The sequence below is a fragment of the Ictidomys tridecemlineatus genome, chromosome 1, assembly GCF_052094955.1.
Source record: "Ictidomys tridecemlineatus isolate mIctTri1 chromosome 1, mIctTri1.hap1, whole genome shotgun sequence".
Taxonomy (NCBI): domain Eukaryota; kingdom Metazoa; phylum Chordata; class Mammalia; order Rodentia; family Sciuridae; genus Ictidomys; species Ictidomys tridecemlineatus.
This window is the reverse complement of record NC_135477.1, coordinates 29758889-29771391: the sequence shown is the minus strand read 5'-3', so window position 1 is coordinate 29771391 and position 12503 is coordinate 29758889.

The following is a 12503-nucleotide window of genomic DNA, read 5'->3' as shown; positions in this document are numbered from 1 at the left end:
ATGGAGTGTTCTGCTATATGTAGCCACACCTGAGTTTTTACTGATAAGGGAATGGGAGTTAACATTTATTGAGTGCCAACAATAATCCATAAACTTTCTTACGCTAGCTCACTTAATTCTCATCATAATTCTGGGCATTATTGCCACTTCACAGATGAAGACACTGAGAGCCAGTGATGTTAGATAATTTTTCCAGGGTCATTTGACAGGTGGTAGAACCATGATCTCAGTCTGAGCTCAAAGCCCATGATCCTTCCTTAGTACAATATCAAATTGGACACTCTCCAAGATGTTAATTTAAAACTTCCTCCTGGACACTGGGTGCTCTCAGGTGGGGCCACCCATGAATCCTCAGCACTTCAGGTCACGTGCAGGTGGTGACTTTGTGCATGAGAGCATATCTTGCACATTTTCTACTTCTGTCTTTTGAGGCGCTGAAGCAGAAAGTCTAGGCAGCTGTGACCAAATTGCCAGGACTTGGCCTCAGATCTTAGAGCACTGGCGATGGAAAAGACCCTAAGAGGCCATTAGAGGACATGTGTGGAAACTGAGGCCAACGGAGCCAAGGTGACATCATACCTGGAGTTGGGGGCAGAACAAGGGCCAGAATCCTCCTCCTGATCCTTAGTCTGGTGTCTGTTTGTTTATTGTATCCTACCACCTATTTTTTCCCTACCAGCAAATTATTTTCTTGCCCTGATGCTTTGACTTTGTAGTTGTTTTTTTTTTTTTTTTCTATAAATCCATCACCATCTCCCAGAAGGTGAACTCAGCCTTAAAACCCTGGGATAAGTTTCATTTGGTCATAACCTGTCATTAGAATACATTGCTGATTTGCCAATATTTGGTTAAGGATTTTTGTACCTGTGTTCATGGGGGATATTGGTGAGTGATTTTGCTTTTTGTAATATCTTTTGTCAGTTTTGGTATTGGAGTTAATGTGGCTTTATAAAACCAGTTTCCTCTTCCTCTGTTTTTTGATAGCAAAAGATCAATGTGATTTCTTTTTTTTGGGGGGGGGGCGGTTTGTACTGGGGATCAAACTCAGGGACACTTGACCACATAACCACATTCCCAGCCCTATTTTGTATTTTATTTAGAGACATGGTCTCACTGAGTTGCTTAGCGCCTTGCTGTTGCTGAGGCTGGCTTTGAACTCAAATCCTCCTGCCTCAGCCTCCCGATCTGCGGGGATTACAGGCATGTACCACCTCACCTGGCATGATTTATTTTTTAAATTTTTTAATAAAATTTACCAGTGAAACTATGCACGCCTAAATTTTTCTTTATGCGGTTTTGCTAGAAATTTTAATTTCCCTAAGAGATACAAGGCTATTCATATTTTATATTTTATCTTGTACTCGTGTTGATAAGTTGAATTTTTCCAAGAACTTTGTGCATTTCATCTATGCTTTTTAGGTTTCTGGACATGAAATTTATTTCTAGTATTTCTTTATCATCTTTTTTATTGCCTGTAGAATTTTATTGTCTGTAGAATTTTTTCCTACTTCTCTTAGTACAATCCTCAAGTGGACACTTAAGAATAACAACAAAAAGTCCATTAATCCAAAGTTTCTGGGACAATACACATAATTTCATTCTTTTAAATGTTTCTGAATACTCCATAGTATAATATGCCATAATATACCAATTCTGTACTGATGAAAGTTATTTTTCTTCAGGTTAAGGGCATCTTTTGTCCTTTACAAAGCTATGTAGATTGGGGGGGGCTTGTAATAATATCCCACTTTCATTTTTTATATTGGTAATTTGTCTCCGTCCCCCTCCCTGTCCTTCTTTGTCTCTGTTAGTCTAGATAGGCAAATGGTGTGTGTCGACTTCGTTGGTCTGCCCAAAGAACCAGCTTCTGGTTTTGAGAATTTTTCTCTTATTTGTGTTCTACTTCATTGACTTCTGCCCTCATCTTTGTTATTTCCCTCTTTTCTCTACTTATTTGGGTTTACTTTTATCTAACTTCCTAAGATTGAACTTTCAGCCATTAATTTTTATTCCTTTCACCTTTTCTAATATAAGCATTTTCATGTGCTGTATTTTAATTGTGATTTAGTTCTAAATGCTCTCTAATGTCCCCTGTGATTACCTCTTTGAGCCAAGGGTTATGTAAAACTAAGTTAATCTAATTTAATTCCACTAAGGTCAGAAAGCACACTGTATAATTTCAGGTTTTTTAAATTTATTGACATTTGTTTTATGATCTTTAATACCGTAATCTATTTTGGTGAGTGTGCATTTGAAAAGGATATGTATTCTGCAGTTTGGGGTATAACATGAATTAGGCCAAGATGACCTGATAAGATTGGATTGTGTCCTGGTCAGTATAAATGATACTTGCAGAGAGCTAGATTCTATTATGCTTCTGAAAAGTTTTCTTTAAGCAGAGAGTTATCTTGGCTGGACTCAAACTGCCAACCCCATGTTCTGCACTGTGGTGGGCAACAGCAGAACTTTCTGTCTAGTTCTTTCTAGCTTTAATGGGAGCCTTGCAAGCTTCCCTGCACCGTCTGGTTCAGGAATGGCCACGGGTTTGGACAGAATTTATGCAAAGTTTGAAGCACTCCTCTCTTGCTCTCTCCTCTCTGAGCTAACCTCCCTCCTTTCCAATTGCTGCGTCTGTTGAGTCTTCAGCACAGGTAGACTGTGTATGACCTGTCTGAATTCCAGCTGCCCACGCCACACAGTCTGGTCCTGCTTTCTGGGAGAAGCCATAAAGCTGAGAACCCAAAGTTCTTTCTTTCTAAGTGCTGATTCCTCCAGTGTCCGAGTGCTTTTAGCAGTTCTCCAGAACCCTCAGATACTTGTTTTTGTTTTGTCCATAGTGCATACAGCTGCCTGTGAGAGGACTGGCCAACAGGAATGACTCTGTTGTCAGAAGCATGGGACCACTTGCATCTCCAGCCCAGTGACGAGGTGGACCAGCTGGCCAGCACCTCAGGTGCCACTCACAGGAATGCCGAAGCATCACAGGGGTGAATCAGAAATATGATGCCATTTAACTCAAGTTTCATAAGTGACTTTTTGCATAGAGATAAAATGCAAATTTTTGCCTACTTCTCTTAACACAGTCCTCAAGTGGACACTTAAGAATAACAACAAAAAAGTCCATTAATCCAAAGTTTCTAGGGCAATGCACATAAATTTCATTCTTTTAAATGTTTCTGAATACTCCATAGTATAATATGCCATAATATACCAATTCTCTACTGATGAAAGTTATTTTTCTTTGGGTTAAGGGCATCTTTTGTCCTTTACAAAGCTATGTTACAAAAAAAAAAATTTCCTCGAACATGTTTCTTTATGTACTGGTGCTATTCTTTTGTAGAATAGATAGCAAGAAAGAAATAGTATTACTGGATCAAAGGATATGTGCATTTAAAAATACATAGTATCATAACACTTTCCAGAGAGGCTGTAGAATTTCATATTATATCCCCATATCATTAATCTCACCAACATTTTTTTCACCAATCTGACAGACCAAAAATACTAGACTCATTTTGTACTAATTGGCATTTCTTTGAATATCAGTAAGACCGAATATTTTCTTATTGCCTATGATTTGCATTTTTTCTGAGAGTACTTTCTGATATACTTTGCCAAATTTTAATTAGATTGTCTTTTTTATTATTATTATAGGAACTAAGGTAATTAGCAACTTTCACCCTCTGTCATGTCTATCTTAAGTATTCAATCTATCATTTGTCCTTCGACTTTGTTTACAGTTACTTTCACTACACAAAAAAATATGCTCATTTTTAAGAGGCAATGTATGACTATTTTTTAAATTAATTTGTTTAATTATTTTAATATGTGACAGCAGAGTGCATTTAGATTCATTGTACACAATTGCAGCATAACTTTTCATTTTGGTGGCTGTACACAATGTAGCATCGCACCAAACGTGCAGTCATACATGTACCTAGGGTAACGATGTCCCTCTCATTCTACCATCTTTCCTGCCCCCATGCACCCATGATAGTGCTTAGGGTTCTGGATTTCGTCTTTTGCTTCAGGGTCTTCTTCCAATTTTATAAATAATTCCCTAATTTGTCCAATATTTTTGTATTTCACATTTGGACTTTAAATCTGTCTGGAGTTTATTTTTGCATATGAAGCAGGCTGGAAGTGTGGCTGTGTTTTCTTCCAGATGGATCATCAGCTCTGCTAGCATCATAGGAGTAAACCGTCTTTCTCCCTCCAAATGAAGTGTCATTTTTATTTCTATTAGTTTTCCATTTGAACTTGGTTTGGGACTCTTTATTAGGTTCTACTTGTATTTCTTATTCCTGTGCCATCCATGTGGCTTTTATTAGCATAATAGTAAGTTTTGTTACCTGATATATTGTGCACAATGGTTAGTAATATGGATGCAAATAACAGAGGAGAGTGAAGGGAGGGGTGAGGCTGTGGGAATGGGAAGGAGGTGGAATGAGACAGACATTATTCGCCCTATGTACATGTATTATTACACGACTGAAGTGAATCCACACCAAGCACAGCCAGAGGAATGAGAAGTTGTGCTCCATTTGTGCATGATGTGTCAAAATGTATTCTACTGGGGCTGGGGATGTGGCTCAAGCGGTAGCGCGCTTGCCTAGCATGCGTGCGGCCCGGGTTCGATCCTCAGCAGCACCACATACCAACAAAGATGTTGTGTACGCCGAGAACTAAGAAAAAATAAATAAATGTTAAAATTCTCTCTCTCTCTCTCTCTCTCTCTCTCTCTCTCTCTCTCTCTCTCTCTCTCTCTCTGTACCCTCCTCTCTCTCACTCTCTCTTTAAAAAAAAAAATGTATTCTACTGTCATGTAGAACCAATTAGAGCAAATTTAAAAAGAACCAAGTTAATGTCTTTCATGTAAAAATCTATAATATAGTAATCCCAGGATTGGCATAGAGGTAGTGAGGGTGTAGCTCAGTAGTAGAGCACCCCTGCATTCAATTCCAGTACTGTAGCACAGGGTCTTGTAGCATTGGCTCAGCCATCCTTATAATTTGTTCCTCATGCTCCACAATAGTTGCTGAAGCTCCAGCCATATATTCTTTTTTCCAGATAAGAAGCAAATGGAGTAGGGAAGGGATAGAAGGGCACATACCTGTCATCTGACCTCTTTTTTGAGAGCTTTTCTGGAAGTTCCACAAAACAAATTTATTTATATTCCGATCTGAAAGAGAAGCAGGGAAGTAAAAGTCCTTTAGCTGCTGGATACTGAAAGTAGTACTAGTTAGTCTCAGCCACATCTAGGAAGATGATCCCTCTCTGCCTCCATTTTTTGTTGTTGTCGTTGTTAATGAGGCTGTTAATTGGTTGTTCTCACACATTTATGGTGTGTGTGTGTGTGTGTGTGTGTGTGTGTGTGTGTGTGTTTGCAGCACTGGGGATCAAAACCAGGGCTTTGTGCATGCTAGGCAAGAGCTCTACCACTGAGTAACACCACCAGCCATATGTTTTTCTAATTAATAGATTTTTTAAACACTTTCAGATTTATGGAAAAATTGAGCAGATCATACAGAGAGTTTCCATACTCCCACACAATTTCCCCAATTAGTAACACTTTGCATTAATATAGTACATTTCTACAATTAATAGATCAATATTAGTGAATTACCATTAATTAAAGTCTATAGTTTACATTCAGTTTCTCTCTGGGTATCAGGAGCTCCTGAGGCTTCTGGCATCTGCACAATGTCACATGTCTGCCTGTATGTACAGCATTTGTCAGGCATCTCCGCACACCCACCCTTCACTCCGCTACGATTATCGCTCCCCCAGCACCCCCGACTCCTGGCAATCATTCATCTTAGATTATCTCTACAGTTTCCTGCTCCCAAATATTGTACCATATTGTAGTCTTTTCAGACTGGCTTCTTTCACTTAGCAATATGCATTTTGGGGACTGAGGTTGTGGCTCAGCAAAAGAGTGCTTGCCTGGCACTTGTGAGGCACTGGGTTTGATCCTTAGCACCACATAAAAATAAAAGTAAAATAAAGTCATTGTGTCCACCTACAATTAAAAAAATATTTTTTTAAAAAAAATGTTCATTTTAGGTTCTTTCAAGTCTTTCTGTAGCTTGAGATTTCATATCTTCTCAATGACTCCCAACATTCTACTGTATGAATATGCTGCAATTTGTTTATTTGTTCACCTACTGAAGGACATCTTTGTATGTGTGTGATACTAGACATTGAGCCCAGGGGGTTGCTTTGCCACTGAGCTACATCCCCAGCCCTTTTTATTTTTATTTTTTATTTTGAGACAGGGTCTCACTAAGTTGCTAATGCTGGCCTTGAACTCACGATTCTCCTGCCTCGGCCTCCAGAGTAGCTGTAACTATAGGCATGTGCCTCCATACCTAGATAAGCAGGTTATTTTCTTACTGCTAAGTTTTATGAGTTCCTTATATATTTCGGACACAAAATATGAGTTTTGCAAATATTTTCTCCTAAACTGTGGCTTATCTTTTCATTCCCTGAACAGTATCTTTTGCAGAGCACAAGTTTTACTTTTAATAAAGTCAAAGTTATCAACTCATCATTCTTTAAAAAAAAAAACTTATGCTTTTAATGTCATATGTAAAAAGTTACCATCAAACCCAAAGTAACCTAGATTTTCTCCCATGTTGTCTTCTAAAATTTTTGTAGTTTTGAATTTTATATTTAGATCTCTGACCCATTTAAAGTTAAGTTTTGGAAAAAGTTATATGTATGCTTAAATTAGTTATTTGGGCTTTTCGTTTGTTTTCTATGTGCTTTTGCTATTATTGACTGTTCAGCTTTCTAACACCACTTGTTTAAGAAACTAGCCTTTCCTTTGAATTGCCTCTTCTCCCTTTTCAAAGATCAGCTGACTGTGTTAATGTGGATCTGTGTCTGGACTCTGTTCTGTTCCATTGATCTATTTGTCTATTTGTCCATACTACACTGTCTTGATTATTGCATCTGTAGAGTAAGTTTTGAAGTCAGGTAGTGTCAGTCTTCCAACTGACTTCTGACTTCCCTACTGAACTGGCTCTTTTGGGTCTTTCCCCCTCTCTGTATAAATTTTAGGATCAGTTTCTGCAAAATACCTTGCTGGAATTTTGACTGGGATTGATTTGAATTGAACTTAGAGCTCAAGTTAGGAAGAACTGATATCTTAATTTTGAATCCTCCGATCCATAAACATGGAATGTATCCATTTATTTAGATCTTTGACTTCTTTCCTCAGGGCTTTGCAGTTTTCCTCATGGAGATCTTATTATATTTACATCTAAGGATATATATCAGATTAGATTACACCTCTTTTTTTTTCTTTTCTTCACATTAAGTTTACCTTTCAATTGCTCATTAATTCTAGGAGGGTTTTATAGTTGTCAGTTCTTGGGGATTTTTCTACACAATCATGTCATCTAGAAAGAAAGATAATTTTATTCCTTCCTTACCCGTCTGTATACCTTTTATTTCCTTCTCTTGTCTTTTTGAATTGCTAGGGCTTCCGGTACAATGTTGAACAGGAGAGGTGAAAGGAGAACTAGTCTCAGGGGAGAAACATCCAGTTTATCACAGTTACAATTGATGTCAGTCAGCTGTAGGGGGGTTTTTAAGTTCTTTATCAAGTTGAGGAAGTTTCCTCTGAGTCCGTAGATAGTTTTATAATAAATAAATATTGGATTTTTGTCAAATTTTTTTCTGCATCTTTTGATCTGATAGTATGGGTTTTCTTTGGGGGCCTCATATGTGATGGATGACATCCTTTGATTTTTGAATGTTGAACTAGCCTTGCGTATGTGAAATCCCAACTGGCCATGGCATATAATGCTCTTGCTACATTGTTGGATTCAGTTTGCTACCTTGAGGATTCTTGCATCTATGTTCATGAGAGGTATTGGTCTGCAGTTTTCCTTCCTCAGTTTGATTTTAGAATTAAGGTAATGCTGTTTCACAGAAAGTGTTATGAAGTGTTCCTCCTGTTTCTCTTTTAGAGGAAGAGATTTTAGAAGATTCACATGATTTGTTTGTAAGTGTGCGGTAGAATTCACCAGTGAACCCAACTGAGCTGAGGCTTTCTATTTTGGAAGGTTATTAATAGGATTGATTTAATGTCTTTAGTGGTCATTCACCATTTGGGTTTTATGTATCTCCTAATGTGAGTTTTAATAGTTTGTATCTTTCAAGGAAGTGTCAGTTTCATTCAAATTATCAAATATGTGGGCCTGGAGTTTGTTCATAATATGCCTTTATTATTCCTTTAACGTTGATGAGATCGGTCCTGATGGCTCCTTGTTCATTTCTGATATTGGTAATATAGGTTGTATCTTTTTTTTCTTTGTTGGTCTGGCAGACGTTTGTCATTTGTATTAATCTTTTTCAAAGAACCAATTTCTGATTTCATTGATTCTCCATTGTTTTAAATTTCAGTGGTTTCGGCTCTAATTTTAATTATTTCTTCTTCTGGCTGCTTTTAGATTATTCTCCCCTTCTTTCTATAATTTCCTACAGTGGAAGCTTGGACTATTGATTTTAGATCTTTCTTCTTTTCTAATGTACACATAGAATGCTATAATTTTTCCACTAAGCATTGTAGTTGCTGTATCCCACAAATTTTGTTTTTGTATTTCCATTTTCATTTAATTAAAACATCTTTAGATTTCTCTTGAGGTTTCTTTTTCCATCTATGTGCTATTTAGAAGCATATTGTTTCACATCCATGTTGGAATTTTCCAACTGTCTTTCTGTTAATGATTTCTAGTTTATTCCATTGTGGTCTGAGAATCCTTTGTATGACTTCTATCATTTTTGAATTTGTTAAGATGTGTTTGATGACCTAGACATTTATTTTTTAAATGAATTAGCCCATTTCTTTACCCAATTCATTCTTGATTTCCTTTGTAGATTAAAAAAGATTGGCAAAATGTTGACATTTATTAAACTGGGTGATGAAAATATGAGATTCCATTGTGCTTTTTTTGTGCTTATATAGTAATCTCCATAATAAAAACTTTTTTAAAAACACCCAAAACCATAGCATGGTTTCTGTTATAGCTGAGACATGAAGTGCCCCCTAAAAGCTCATGTGTGAAACAATGCCAGAAAGTTTAGAGGTGAAATAATGGGTTATGAGAGCCTTGACCTAATCAATGCATTGATCCCTGGATAGGAATTAACTGGTAACAACTGTAGGCAGGAAGGTTGTGGCTGGAGGAGGTGGGTCCCTGGGGGCATGGCTTTCAGGTATATCCCCAGTTGCTTCCCTCCATCACACTCTTCCACCATGATATTCTGCCTCACTCTGGGCCTACAGCAGTGGAGCTGGCTGTCTATGGACTAAGACCTCTGGAACTGTGAGGCCCAAAATAAACTTTTCCTCCTCTAAAATTGTTCTTGTCAGGTCTCTTGGTGACAGAAGTGAAAAAGTTGATTAAGACATTATCTGACATATAGTAAGAGTTGATAAGCCATCATCATCATCATCACCACCAAACAAGACATCTTGGGGGCTTCGGGTCTCCTCTGCCTTCAACAGCTCCTCCAGGTACTCCATCCCACTGTTAAATAAACATTTTCAAGTCTCCTCCAGCCTCCTCTTCCACTTCAAGGCTCAGTGGTATTACTCTGTTCATCCGTTACTTTTGGTATCTCTCTCTCCATCTGACTTCTGGACTATCTATCGTCTCTCCTGGTTGGTTTGTTTTTTTTAATATTTATTTTTTTTTAGTTTTAGTTGGACCCAATACCTTTATTTCATTTATTTTTATGTGGACCCTGAGCATGCTAGGCAAGCGCTCTACCGCTGAGCCACAATCCCAGCCCCTCTCCTGTTTTTTTTCCAGTCTCTCTGGGCTTATTCTGTCTCTGTGGACCATCTTCTGCTGCCTACTTCCCACAGTTTCATCTCAGGTCTGTTTGTCTCTCACTCTGTTCACTGTCATCTCTTCCAAATAGTCCATGTTTAATTACTATCCAGATGCTGCTGACTCCAAATTCCATCATCCCAATTGACTTTCTATCATAAATTTCAGAGAAATATCTCCAACTGCTGAGTAGATACTTAAAATTTAACATTTATAAGACTAAAATCTACAAACTAGTTCTGATAGTCCCCATCTTGGTGTAGAATACTGCCACCCACCTACTGGCCACCCATTGGCCAAGCCAAAAGCCTGGATCATCTTCTCTTCCTTCTCCTCCTTCAGTACCTAGATCCAGCCTCCATAGCTAATAAGGTCAAATACTTATATCCCCTTCAAATTTCAGGTGTTGAAACTTAATCACCAATGTGTATGAATTAAAGAGGTGGAGATTTGGGGAAGTGATTAAGTCATGAGGGTGGAACCCCTGTGAATGGGATTAAGGTATTTACAAAGATGCTTTACCCAGTGTTCAGTTCTTTTTTTGCATTCCTTCATTCTGCATGTGAGGACACAGCATTCAACGCACCATCTTGAAAGTAGAGAGCAACCCTCATATACACTGAATCTGCCGGCACTGTGATCTTGGACTTCCCAGCCTCCCAAATTGTGAAAAACTAAATCTCTATTTTTTATAAATTATCCAGTCTGTGGCATTTTGTTATAGCAGCAGGAATGGACTAAGACAATATCCAATGGATATGACTTTCTGCATCTGAACAAAGGGACGGCATTCCCTTTTACCCATCCCTGGGACCCCATGTCCCAATTCAGGTCACCATGTTCTTTTCTCTGGATCCTCATCAGTCTTCCTACTTCAAGTCTTGGTTCCTCCCATCTTTGCTCCACCAGAAAGATCTTTCCAAGACATAAATCTGTCTGACCTCTGCCTATTTAAACTCCCTCAATGAGTCCCCATGATCCATTTGAATCTTTAGCTACTCGGTGCTGTTCCCCTTCCCTTCCCCATCACCTTCTCCAGTCCCCTCCCACCACCAAAAACCACTGTCTGCTTGAGATGTACTTATAGTTCCTTGAATGTGCCCCTGCACATGCTGCTCCCCGAGCTAGGTTGCCCTCCCTCCTTTCCCCAGGACTCAGGTCAGAGGTCTTCTGAGTTGGCAGCTCTCCCAGTTCCTCTTTCTTCCATCTTCATCTGCCTTCCCCTTGTCCACGCTCTGGTTAATTCTGTCGCCTGTCTCTCTATGACACAGAGCTGCTGGGGGCCCAGGCTGCATGCCTTATGTGTCACTGAATCCCCACTCCTTGACTCAGGCCTGACACATAGTAGATGCTCAGAAAATGTTGGCTGAATAAATGAAGAGATGCCTGAACAGAGGGCTAGAAGAGGTAGGACTTGAGAAATGCTTGTTTACTTTCAATCTTGGGGTGGAGCTCCTAGGCAGTTTTTTTTAAACACTCTGGAATATTGATATATTGAATAAATATATACTTTATAAATGGATCTATCAAATAAAAACATATTTAAATCTATATTTATTACTAATAAGGTAACTCCTTATACTCAGATTCTAGGATAAACAAGTAGTGATGAGGATCAAAAAATTTTGAAAATTGCATAAGTGAGTATCTATAAAGAGTTTAGAATAGTTGTCTGGCTCTGGTAACCACAAGAAATGTTAATCATCATCATCATTATCATCATCATCATCTGATATATGTATATATATATATATATATATATATACATATATATATATATATATATACACATATGTGTGTGTGTGTATATATATATATATCTTACTCCTCTGGCTCCTGACAGCAGGGCTCCAAGCAAGCAGCCTGGGATGTAAACCCCATGGGCACACAATGTCCTCCTCACCTAGCATTTGGTTCCTCCCAGTGTCCTGAACATGCACTTGACTCGCCTGATCAAAACTCCCTTTTTGCCCGCTGTGGTGGCAGCATGCCTATAATCCCAGCAGCTCAGGAAGCTGAGGCAGGAAGATTGTGGGTTCAGAGCCAGCCTCAGCTATACAGCAAGGCTCTGAGCAACTCTAAATAAAATATTAAAAGGGCTGGGGATGTGGCTCAGTGGTTAAGTGCCCCTGAGTTCCATTCCCGGACCCCCACACACCAAAAAAATAAAAAACCTTTATTTAGGATTTTCTACAAGTCCAACCCACCCCACCTTCTTCAGTGACTTCCATTGACCCAAGGGCACTCTCTCCTCCAAGTCTCCTGGGGGGTGGAGTCCTTCACAATCAGCCAATCCCCATGCATCAAGGTTGAGGCTGCAAAATATATGATATTTATGTACAGATGATAGAGATGTGTTTTAAAATCCTTTCTAATGGTCCTCCTTGAACTGTTCTAGTGCCTGAGCAGCAGGCAAGAGCCTTCTGCAACTCAGCAGGGGTCCTGCGGTCTTTGGGCAGTGACACTTCCCTTCTCAGCCACCTCTCCTTGCCACATCTGACCACAGCTTTGCCCAATTCCGTCTCCTTCCTGGCTCTTGCAGGAGTCCAATCCTCTCTGCTTCTTCACCTCTGGCCTTTCACCTGCTCCTCTTCTCCCACGACCCCTCTCTGCCGGGTGGGAAGGACTCTGCCTTGGTGCTACCCTTTTCCTTCA